Raw genomic sequence first — 13,008 nt, 5'->3', positions numbered from 1 at the left:
CAGCAATTTTATGACTGAGCATTGGTGCAATTTCCGATACTTAAGTTTTATTTCCTGACAATCACATTAGCATGTCATTATGTCGCTTGACGATGAGCCGTCATGTGGGGTGGGGGGCTTTCGGGGGAGAACTGGGGAGGGGGACAGACAAAGGCCACCAGCTGGAAGCTCTTCTCACATGCCAGGGCTGCCTGTGTTACTCAAGCTGTATACATCACCATCGCTTCTGTTTGATGTTCCATCGCTGCACTATTCATGCAGCAGCAAAGGACCCAGCTAACGAGAGGAAATACTTTTCACTCCAGACTGGAAGGGCTGCAGGGACTGAGGACAGGCAGAATACATACCGTCCCACCTTGACACTCAAGACACGGGGGAAAATTGCTCAACCACAAATCAAACACTGTATTCTTCTGCCGCAGAGAATTATGTATACACCGGTTTTGATTCATTCGAAAGAAATGCAATATTCCTAAGATGGCCTTTAGCAGAAAAGCTACCAAATTATTATTATTTTTTAAAATAATATAATAATATTCTTCAAAAGAAAACTCTACTGTCCATTAAACTGTACAGGGATGTTTTGCCATACAATGGGACATGGTGACATGTAGAAAACAGATTGTGTACCAGGATGCAGAGTGGGGATGACCAGGGTGTGGATAACAGCAACCACATGGAGAAGGATGCAGAAAGCAGTGACTGTGTGGACCAGGACAGAAAAAGCGCGGCAAAGTGCAAAGTGGTGACAACTCGGACTAGCATTTGGACAGAGGTGACCGCGTGGATCAGCATTTGGACAGAGGTAACCGCGTGGATCAGCATGTGGACAGAGGTGACCGCGTGGATCGGCATGTAGACAGTGGTGACTGCGTGGATCGGCATGTGGATAGTGGTGACCGCGTGGATCGGCATGTGGATAGTGGTGACCGCGTGGATCAGCATGTGGACAGTGGTGACCACGTGGATCAGCATGTAGACAGTGGTGACCGCGTGGATCGGCATGTAGACAGTGGTGACTGTGTGGATCGGCATGTAGACAGTGGTGACTGCGTGGATCGGCATGTGGATAGTGGTGACCGCGTGGATCGGCATGTGGATAGTGGTGACCGCGTGGATCAGCATGTGGACAGTGGTGACCGAGTGGATCGGCATGTAGACAGTGGTGACCGCGTGGATCGGCATGTAGACAGTGGTGACTGCGTGGATCGGCATGTGGATAGTGGTGACCGTGTGGATCAGCATGCGGATAGTGGTGACCGCGTGGATCAGCATGTGGATAGTGGTGACCGCGTGGATCGGCATGTGGATAGTGGTGACCGCGTGGATCGGCATGTAGACAGTGGTGACTGCGTGGATCGGCATGTGGATAGTGGTGACCGCGTGGACCAGCATGCGGATAGTGGTGACCGCGTGGATCAGCATGCGGATAGTGGTGACCGCGTGGATCAGCATGCGGATAGTGGTGACCGCGTGGATCAGCATGTGGACAGTGGTGATCGCGTGGATCAGCATGTAGACAGTGGTGACCGCGTGGATCAGCATGCGGATAGTGGTGACCGCGTGGACCAGCATGCGGATAGTGGTGACCGCGTGGATCAGCATGCGGATAGTGGTGACCGCGTGGATCAGCATGCGGATAGTGGTGACCGCGTGGACCAGCATGCGGATAGTGGTGACCGCGTGGATCAGCATGTGGATAGTGGTGACCGCGTGGACCAGCATGCGGATAGTGGTGACCGCGTGGATCAGCATGTGGATAGTGGTGACCGCGTGGACCAGCATGCGGATAGTGGTGACTGCGTGGATCAGCATGTGGATAGTGGTGACCGCGTGGATCAGCATGCGGACAGTGGTGACCGTGTGGACCAGCATGCGGACAGTGGTGACCGCGTGGACCAGCATGCGGATAGTGGTGACCGCGTGGACCGGCATGTGGATAGTGGTGACCGCGTGGATCGGCATGCAGATAGTGGTGACCGCGTGGACCGGCATGCGGACAGTGGTGACCGCGTGGACTGGCATGCAGATAGTGGTGACCGTGTTGATCAGCATACGGACAGTAGTGACCGCGTGGATCTGCATGTAGACAGTGGTGACCGCGTGGACCAGCATGCGGATAGTGGTGACCGCGTGGACCAGCATGCGGATATTGGTGACCGCGTGGACCAGCATGCGGATAGTGGTGACCGCGTGGACCAGCATGCGGACAGTGGTGACCGCGTGGACCAGCATGCGGACAGTGGTGACCGCGTGGACCAGCATGCGGACAGTGGTGACCGCGTGGACCAGCATGCGGATAGTGGTGACCGCGTGGACCAGCATGCGGACAGTGGTGACCGCGTGGACCAGCATGAACAACAACGACCGCGTGGATAAGGACTGAAAAAGAGTGACCGCAAGAACCTGGACACAGATAGGGGTGATTGTATAGATCGGGATGCACAAGGAGGTGACCACATGGATCAGGACATAGATAGTGGCGGTTCTAATTGCCGAAAATCATGCACACAGCAATGATCAATTCTACTCCGTCTCAACCTAAGTGACATCTGTCCTTCCTGAAGACAAAGCACTCCAGGAAGTGCAGGCCCATACTGGCCTGTTCAGGGCTTCAGTCACCTCCCCTTACTGACCTCAGGTGCTACCATGACATCCAGGTGACCAGGAGACAGCCAATCAGATTTGTGCACAAGACCGTGGGGTCACCGCACGCACATGCCGCTTGATGAAAGCACAGCCCCGTCTCATGGCATTAACTTGTTTATCTTCTGCTCCACTGCTCGTTCTGCGCTGGAGAGATAGAAGGAGAGACACAAAAAACAAAAGGCAGCCACTGAAATTTGCATGGTGCTCAATTATACATTAGCGAACATCACTTGGCAATCTGTTCATATCACTTTAATTGGATTTTAATACTGCCTCTGATCTTGTTTTCTAATTAACAGCAGCGGCTGGCGATAAAGCTAACCCATGCACCCAGCAACACCTTTGATCCTGGCCATATGGAGTTCCTTAGAGCTCACAGAGAGAAATCAGTCACCTAAACACAGAGCCACGACGAGCCCGGCGGAGAGGAAGGACTTGGTGCGGTTGGGGGGGTGGGGGCGACCCCCAGATGGCCGGATAGCGCTCCTGCTAACGCCTTCATTGATTAATTTCTCCCCTGATTGGTTGTGATTACTGATAAATAAAACATGATCTCGGAATCAGATGCAAATCAGCTTCCGAGCTTTTGGGAGATGTTGATTGCTTTTTCAAATCTGTTTATTTCTCCCCTTGATGCCCTCAACCTTGCATTTGATGAGGGACCATAAATGTGTTGTTTTTTTTTGTTTTTTTTTTCTTCCTTGATTGCGTCAAGAAGCGGGACTTCTGCCGGGTGCCGACTGCTAACTGCAGGGAAGGCCAGGCAAAGCGCGGGCCGCCGAACTTGACCTGCCGACCCCCTGGGGTGCTATTACAGGCGAAATCTTAACAGGGTTCTAGGTGGTGCCGGGCCGACGACACGCCACACAGGAGAACGCTATTCCGACACACTGCTCATTCACGCATGGTGGAGTATGATGGATATGCATTCATACACGCAGACCGTTAAGGAAAACGTGTCTCTTTGCCTTGCCAATAATACCCAGCACAAGAATAATAAAAATGCATAGGCAAGGCCTTAAGATTTGCTCAGTGACTGCAGCAATGTGGGTTATTCAAAGTACATGTTTGTCCTGCAGAGGGTATTTGTTTCCAAGGATCGGTATTATCTGAAAGAGTTGTCGCTCTTCTATTAAGAGTTGACCATTAAGATGACCGACGTCCTACGTGTTCAGCTGCTGTCTAGCTTCACTTTTTTCTAACTAGAATGAGGAAGAGCAACACTTTTTAGTCACCGTGACAGAGAATATCTAAGAACACTGCATTTTAGGCTTTTTCAGGAGGGCGGGGGGGAGCTCCAAGAACATTTGGCTGCAAAAAACCTGTTAGAAATGCAAAGGCTAGATGGAAATAAGCCAAACTGGGGGGGGGGGTTCGAGGGAATGCCAGTGGATGATACAGGAAATGGGGGTCAGGGAATTGGGAATCTGTTGTTCTCATGAAAATGTCACCAATCAGCTTGCATTGGAACCTTCTTCAGCCCAAAAATGTGATGATGTTCAGAGCATGGCACTGTATCTGAGGCAGAGGATGCAAGCAGTGAGATCCAAAGAAGCTCCACACGTTACCCAGAAACCTCTGCGGTGCTTCTCATTAGCTCTCTCCAGCACAGCAATGATAAAGGTCTGCATAATTGATAATCAGCCACGTTCTGTTGCCACACCACAATGTGGAACATTCTCAGTCACCTTTAGAGATTTACATTAATTTATATCACAATTAATCAATTAAAACCAAAAATCACAAAGTAAATGTGTTAGGTTTGCAATATGGCTGCATAAAAGGCTGCGGCGATCTAAAGATCATAGGAACTACAGACTACAGGCATCAGGGCAGGGTTCAGGTTAAGGTGGGCATTCTACAGGGGCAGGGCAGTGCCACCTAACACAGGAGACCTCACCGAATGGGTGTGGCTGAGGAGATCTATGATGTCAAGCTGGACACTAGGCTGACCATACGCCTTTCATTCACACCAAAATTAGAGGGTTTGCTACAAGAAGAGTATACAAGGACAACAAAAGCAACGGGCCACAGCAGATGGACGTCAACAGGAGCTAACGGCACCCCTGAGTTGGCTCATAACCACAAAGGCCTTCCCCAGGTCGTTCCAAGAAACTAATTATATTAACTGAATATGATTCAAAAATAAAAATCAAGTTACTGTACTGACCCCTGCCATGATTTTTTAAAAATAGTACAAAAGCATATTATCTTCCCTTATGGTGCATGTCCCAGTCCTTCTGGTTATAGCCAGCCTGTGTCCCAGTAAATCCCAGCCAGTATCCCAGTTTACCTAATCAGATTCAGCCAGCGTCCCGGTCTCTCTGTTCATGCCCAGTCCGTGTTCAGGTCTCTCTGGTCATGCCCAGTCCGTGTGCAGGTCTCTCTGGTCATGCCCAGTCCGTGTGCAGGTCTCTCTGGTCACGCCCAGTCCATGTCCCCGTCTCTCTGGTCACGCCCAGTCCATGTCCCCGTCTCTCTGGTCACGCCCAGTCCATGTCCCCGTCTCTCTGGTCACGCCCAGCCCATGTCCCCGTCTCTCTGGTCACGCCCAGCCCATGTCCCCATCTCTGTTGACGTCCAGCCCATGTCCCCATCTCTCTGGTCATGCCCAGTCCATGTCTCTGTCTCTCTGGTCACGCCCAGTCCATGTCCCCGTCTCTCTGGTCACGCCCAGTCCATGTCCCCGTCTCTCTGGTCACGCCCAGCCCATGTCCCCGTCTCTCTGGTCACGCCCAGTCCATGTCCCCGTCTCTCTGGTCACGCCCAGTCCATGTCCCCGTCTCTCTGGTCACGCCCAGTCCATGTCCCCGTCTCTCTGGTCATGCCCAGCCCATGTCCCCGTCTCTCTGGTCACGCCCAGCCCATGTCCCCATCTCTCTGGTCACGCCCAGCCCATGTCCCCGTCTCTCTGGTCATGCCCAGTCCATGTCTCTGTCTCTCTGGTCACAGCCAGCACGTGACCTGGTCTCTGTGATCACACCCAGCCCACGTGCCAACCTCTTTCCGCTCAGCCTGTGTGTTCTCTAACAATAGGTAATAAAAGTTCAAATTCTTGATGACAACGATTCCTAGATGTGGTTTACATTTTACTGTTCTTTAATTATTCTTCTGTTAGGCTATTTGGTGTGTAATTAAAGTCAGTGTAAGGACAGCCGTGCCGTAATTAAAAGTTAATCCAAGCCAGATTGACAGATATGAACCAGTAGAAGATCAGTCCGAAGCCAGTACGGGGGACGGGGGACGGGGGGGGTGACGTTGAGCTGCCTTTCTGGGGCAGAAGGGGCCTGCGGCCGTAAATGGCAGCGTTACTCAATCTGTTTATAGAGCTGCTTCACACGAACTGAAGAACATAACAAAGGAGAAGCACCAGGTAGGGGGAAGATCTCCCTTCAGCCAGTATCAGCCCCCATGTTCTTATCACTTTTTCTTAGAGTGACGAAAGACTGTGACCTCAAGTGAAACGAGCTCCTAAAGCTACGCCTGGCAAAGCGGAGCCTCCCGCAGTCACCCGCCAAGAGCGATGGCGGGGGGGAGTGGGGAATGGGGTGGGGGCGGGCCCTCCCTATTCTTCCACTCATTCACGTATAACAACCTCCTGCTCAGTTGCCTAGAACCTCCTCTCCAAGCAGACGGCCTGGGGCATGCACACCCGTGCAAGTGTCAGGTCTGTAAGCTCCTGTCCCGCAGCAGAGTCCTAAAAATGCTTCATTATGATATCAAAGCCTTAATGCTGCTCAAGCCAAACCAGCCTTTTCTGAAAAGCATGTCATGACTAAACCAACAAAAATCTATCTGCTTTCTCCAGGAGAAACAAGCGAGTTTATAGTGCAGATTTCGGGATTTCAGGCAGTTGTTTTGGAACTGGCTGGCAAGGGCAGGGCCAGTTATAACTGATGGGAACATTTCTGTCTTGTGGGCAAACAGCCCTGGGAAACTTCAAATGATGACCAAAATATTCCTGACATCTTAATTAAATGTCAAGTCACACGGGAGAGTGCGGTGCAGATGGCATGCTTACAGAGAAGGTGCGGAGAAGACAGTCCAGAAGCAGACCCCATACTTTGAACCATAAGATGACATGTCTGCACTGCAAGTTTATATAAAAATGAAAACTTGGTAAAATTAATCAAAACAGCATTTTTTACCAACAAGAGTAACAAAGGTGAAAAGACCATAAGTAGGACACTGATGCCTTGACAGACAGTGATTTAACAGCCCTGCCTGCAGATTCACGCACACACACACACACACACACACACACGAACACGCCGGTATATTTTGGAACACATCCCGATGAAGCCTGAGGGTGGAATTCCACCAATCAGCACTCAGCACGCAGGGTGTCCAGAAACACCTAGCGCCGACTCCCGGCCGTTTTGGCACAGGTTCCAGATCGACGGGACAAGTCGGATCAGCTTCCCAACTTGTCCTCAGAAAGACGATCACTTCAGGAAAATAGTTCTGCTATTAGAGTAGAATTTAATTAAGTGCGTGGGGGCTGATTACAGATTTACAGTTATTTAAAGATATCTGCTCTCAGGAGAACCATCTTCACGTCGGGGTGAGTCTTTGTGCTGCGCGCAGACAAGCTCGCTACTCATTTAACATCATTCCTGAACGTCTCCCTCCACACCCGTCTCTCTTTCCCGATAAGTCTCATACCCGTCGGTCCTTCCCAGGTCTCTCCTGACCTGGCCCTCCCCTTACTCTTCTCTTTGTCGGACCTCTGAGCCGGGTACGGGGGCGTGTTGGCCCAGCCGGCCTGCTGCCTGGCTCTCGTTTGGAACCCCACGGTGCAGCAGAAAGCAGAGGGTGTTAATTGGCCTTCAGTCATACCCTGCTCTGCTGGTCCGGATCCAACAGCACCAGCTAAAGTGACAAAACTGTGTGGCTTGTGATGAGAGCGCAGGACTAGGCCGAAGCCAAGCGCTCTCAGTGGGCTTTGAGAACACAATGGAAGCCGAGACGTGTTTGTCTGCCTCTCATTAGGGAAGAGTTTATTTTGGACCTGTTTTTATTTCTAAACTCTGAAGCTGATCTGTCATTGTCCATCACAAACGCAGGACCACACTAAGCAGGTGACCATAGACACCAACCTGGGGCGTTATTCACACAACAAATTCCAAGTAACTTCATGGACCTGGAATTTATTTATTTTTTTAAGCAATTTCTGTATTTGCTAAAGCTACTTGTGTTCTCTAAGTTTCTTCATCCATTTGCTTACATACAGTCATGCTGTGTAATGCATAGTCTGACTATGCTGTAATCCAGAAGCAGTGAAAACACCATAATCCACCACTGGGGTTTTCAGGCTTTGCTTTCAAAGTCCTGCTATATTTCCCATTTTAATATATCATAAAAGCAGAATTTAAACATAAACATCTAATCAAGCACTTGTACACACTGCACATTTTGTAAATATCAACTTACTGACTTTAATCTGTACTGATTTGCACTATTTAAACCAATTTCTTATTTTATTTTTTGTTCTGTGTTGTCTTTGAATGTACCAATGCTATCAATTTCCCAGTACATTTAGGTACACCTGGTCAATAAAGCGATTTCTGATTCTGAAAAATCCTGATGAATACATCCTCAGCACCAAAAAATTCTTCCCCTTGGGCTACTTTGGTGAGACACTGGTAAAACTCACAGACTTTTTCATGCCACATGTGGCAACTGTGCAACCCATTAATCTTACAATTTGATCTGCACACCTGATGGAGGTGATGGGCATTAAATATAGGCACCTGTCAGTCAAGAAAACCTCTCAGTCAACGTGGTCTGCATGGTCAGCACGGTCTGCGTGGTCTGCATGGTCAGCACGGTCTGCGTGGTCTGCATGGTCAGCACGGTCTGCGTGGTCTGCGTGGTCTGCATGGTCAGCATGGTCTGCGTGGTCTGCATGGTCAGCACGGTCTGCGTGGTCTGCATGGTCTGCGTGGTCTGCATGGTCAGCACGGTCTGCGTGGTCTGCATGGTCAGCATGGTCTGCGTGGTCTGCATGGTCAGCACGGTCTGCGTGGTCTGCATGGTCAGCACGGTCTGCGCGGTCTCCCGTAGTCCCCATTCAAAGCTGCAGTCGAAGTCTTCTTGAGGACACGGTGGATTCACACGCCTGCGCAGATGGTCTGATGCCACTGCAGGGGCCACATCGCTCAGCCGTGCCACTAATTAATGAAATCAGAGTCTCAGTTATTAGCATAAAAGAAATATGATATATATTTTTACAAAAATGTGATCAAAGGGTTTACGGGGTCATGGAGACCCAATCACACATAAGCCTGTAGGCCTCTCACTACCTTCTGCAGGCTACATTTTAACAGTAATGATATTTGTGGTGTAATCATGCATATATATATATTTCACTCCTACAGCTAGGATGGAGTTGTACCCACTAATATATTCCAAGTCAGACCAAGTGCAGCTTGCAGAGGGAAAAAAAAAAAAAACGCTTTGGTTGAGTAACCGTAATAATTAGAAAATTATTTTGATAGCCTGAAACAATCTAATATATTACAAAATTTTATTAAAATAATATCAGATCAAATTAACTGCTATTCCATAATGAATTAGGTAACAAGGTAGGCAGATATTAATCACCCTGCCCTCCCCCAGGCCAGAGACACTGAGGGTGGGGTTATTAAGTTAACTCTATGGCTCGTTAGGAGTCAGAATCTGCTGGGGGGAAAAAAAGCACTGCATGCAATTCACTCTTGAAGACATGCTTTCTTCCCTGACATTTCTCTATGTGTCTTTCAGGTATGTTCCATTGTAAATGTTTTAACATTTAAATCAATCATTAATACTCAGCCTTCCCTTGACCGGACACCCAAACCAGAACCCCTCCGCTAAACTTTCTATTGCCATTACTTCTTTGGGAGGTGCACTGAAGCTAGACATACAGCTACCAGAATGTTCCTCTATGAGGAATAACGAGTCAAGGCTGGCTGGCCAGTTGCCTGTTGAGTAAAGCCGTTCTGTTGATGGAATAATGTCCTTGTTATATATAACAAAGGAGGAGGTTTGAATGATTTCACTGGACTGCCATAATAGGGGACCGCTCACAAATCAGGCCAAGGGGTTTGGCTGGCACAAAAATGCTCTCGGTGAACCTCCTTAATAGAAAACATGAGCCTTATCTGCTGGTGCAAGACCTATGGCACCATGTAGAACCTGCCATTTGTAGTTTACTTCAGAACACCCACATGATACCTGGAGTAGAGCCACCAGATGCTGTCTGCCATGGAGCCTCCGGATGGTTCCTGCTGTAGAATCTCGGGATTCTGTCACATCTAGAACTTGTGTAGAACCTCCTGGTGGTGCCCAGGATGGAGCTTTTAGAATTTAGTGATTAATTGTTATTGTTGACACACCACAGCACACAGTGCACAACAACGAAATGTGTTCTCTGCATTTAACCCATATGTGACAATGTGACATAGCAGGGGGCAGGTAATTCAGCGCCTGGGGAGCAGTACTGGGGGCGGTACCTTGCTCAGGGTACCTCAGTGGTGCCTTGCTGGTTCAATTACAAGTGCGCTTCCCTAACCATTAAGCTACCACTGCCACCACTGCAACCTGGTGCAGAACATACAAATTCTGCCAGGCATAGAACCTCCAGATGATGCCTCGTGTTCTGGGTGCTCCCCGGAGTAGAACCTCGCATTCACGGTCTAGTGTAAAAAGCTCATTATACTGTTGGGTTAGAACCTTCATGCTCATTCACACCTCCAGCTAGTGCAGAACATTAGTGGGACGACCTTCAGTTTGGTGCTGGCACAGGCTAAGACATGGGGACAATGGAGGAAATATGGCCTCTTTTTGGCGGGGACAGCTATACCCCTGACACCTAGGTCCCCCCCCCCCCACACCTTATGAGGGGAAAAGGCATTTCGTATTTTTAATTAGTAATTATTTTGGAGGTTTTATGGCTTTATTTTAGCTGTCACAGTGAGCGGGGAGAGAGGATTAGCGACCTCGGGGGGAAGGCAAGTGAGGGAGATGCAGGCAGAGGGAGGACAGCTCATGTTTGATCCAAGGGGGCTTTACAGGCCAGGGGGTGACAGCTGCACTGTCTTCAGCCGGATTTGAATTTGAATTCTATCTAACGACGCAGCAATGCACGGACTTGGCAGGGCAGTCTGCTAATCTTCTTGACACAAATGCCTGGGCTTTTCTTATGTGCCCTCACAGAGATTTGAGTAATTAAAGTTAAATTGAAGGAATAAAAAATATCCTTCTTGTACTAAGGCTGTCTTGCTAATGCCAAGTGTGAATAGTCAGGGTTGTCCTTAGAAGTCTAATCCCAAATGCTTTTTCTCCTGCCACAGGCTGTCAGGGCCTGGCGATAAGGCCAGAGCACAAGGCTCTCATCTTACAGACATCTGTAGGCGAGAAGAAAGGAAGATGACTCCAGGTGGAATTCATTAGCCCCCGAGGTACATCAGACCAGTAGGACAGATCTGCTCAGGTCAGAACACTTACCCTCCAGCTGGACCCTCAGAGCAGGAACATGAAGTTTCCCTCATGGGTTTGCTCTTCATATCTAAATACATGTCAGCGAGGATTCCACACTCGAGCAGCTCATAAGGTACAGTACAACTGTTCCCTCCTTTGTCTGCATGCAACCCAGGCAACTGCTCCAGCATACTGAACGGATCCAGGTCCTGGATGAAGCACATGGCAGAAAAGGAAAGAGGGAACCAATGGCTGCCTTCCACTGGGGTGTGACAGACTCAAGTCGACAGAGGAACTTCACTCCCTGATCGCAGCCCAATACCTGCAGAGTGACGAGGACTTCCGAAACAAACGCACAGAACAGTGACCTCGTGCACTAGAATGTGTGTCGTTTATTTTTAATCCTCCCTCTCCTCAAATGCTATTAATGATTCGAGTAAATGGACAATCTAACATGCATTGCAGAGGTCAGTGTGTCAAGGGGAGACATTGACAAGCGGCCTTCTAGAAAGAATTTGCTGGTATTAGCGGGTGATCACTGAGAAAAAGATTGGCACAGGCAACTGAGTATGTAGACTGGCTAGGCAGTGAGGCGCTCCGCAGTGTACTTCCACACTGTACCACTGTGCACTGCATGCACCTCCTTTCCTGGGAAAGAATGCTACCATCAGTTTTGGATCATGTCTGCTTTCCCCCGACTGCTACAGGCCTTCACGCTGGACAGAGATCCTGCCTGAACAGCTCTATTAATCCCCAAGACCTTTGAGGTCTGGCTCACGATGCCACATAATGCATACCTGTCTGGAGTAATTAATTCTCCCACTGTCTGTCATTGCCTCAGGCCAAATTCTTTTTTTGTGGTTTCACCTATCTTAGCGCCTCCTGCCACCCAGTGTTCGGAGACCGCTCTAACGGGCATGTGAAAACCACAAGAAAGCTACCTTTCTCCTAAGCGCACAGCTACTGAGCAGAAGCAAGCTTTAAGCCCATGGCGAACAGTCGGCTAGCAAAGGAGAAGAGGAGAGGGAGGCGAGATTAAAGGGAAGGTGAGAGATTTTAACATCAGCTTTCAAACGGCACTTGGCCACGTTACAGGTTCCACACTCACCCCGAGCTTCTCCTACACGCCCACACGCCAGCCTTCCTCTACTCCTGAAAGGACAGACCAGCACCTGGAGTAACACTCTCAAGCTGCTTACACCGAGAGAAAAACATGCAATTACTGCTAGGAGATGAGCTCAGCATGCTGCGTGGTGAGGGTCCACGCACACAGCAGTGCGTGAAGAGATTAGCAGCACGGCCAGACTGCAGAACACAGGAATAATCATCCTGTCACAGCTACCAGCTCAGGCTACCAGCAGCATGTCAACATCTTCTGTTCTCCCTGCATTAAGACATACCGACAAAGATTATGTAGGCGAGGAAGACAAAGATTTATTAATAAACTGCATGCAATAAATTCAGAATTGAATGCATTGGACATGACTTCTGTGACTTATGACTTGGTCAACAAATCTGTGTACTTTGTGGTCTTCGGTGGACGTATCAGGAAGACGTTGAGGAGACAGACCAACAGTACAGTGATTCAATGTAGGGAGAAGCCTCATCCAAAGTTCTCATCCGACTTCAAGTATTAAAAGAAAACAAACAGCTGACTACATGCTCTTGGTTCAACTGAGGTCCTACCAGCTGACATGTAATTGGCTGCTAGCCGTTCCCAAGTGTGCCCTCTGTGACAATCATGTGCACGAGCGGACAGGGGATGCACCGTTCAAACTGAGAGCATCACATCATCACAAAACAACATGGGAAACACTATGTTGGAGGACGGATGTGCGGCCAGTCAGTCTTCCCTGCCCCAAACCCGAATCTCAAGCACTGTTGAAGCTATTTGTG

The 13,008-nt window shown here is 49.2% G+C and overlaps 1 long non-coding RNA gene across 1 annotated transcript; it reads right to left on the bottom strand.

Moving 5' to 3' along the window:
• Positions 1–10,181: 10,181 nt before the first annotated feature.
• On the bottom strand, positions 10,182–12,661 carry LOC111852635 (uncharacterized). Its single transcript, XR_002840275.2, has 3 exons — positions 12,221–12,661; positions 11,140–11,321; positions 10,182–11,039 (listed from the first exon to the last, which is right to left on the bottom strand). It is a non-coding gene; the product is annotated as an uncharacterized lncRNA (long non-coding RNA).
• Positions 12,662–13,008: the final 347 nt, after the last annotated feature.

This window comes from Paramormyrops kingsleyae, chromosome 14, assembly GCF_048594095.1.
Source record: "Paramormyrops kingsleyae isolate MSU_618 chromosome 14, PKINGS_0.4, whole genome shotgun sequence".
NCBI classification, from domain to species: Eukaryota; Metazoa; Chordata; class Actinopteri; order Osteoglossiformes; family Mormyridae; genus Paramormyrops; species Paramormyrops kingsleyae.
This window is presented reverse-complemented; position numbering and strand designations above follow the sequence as displayed.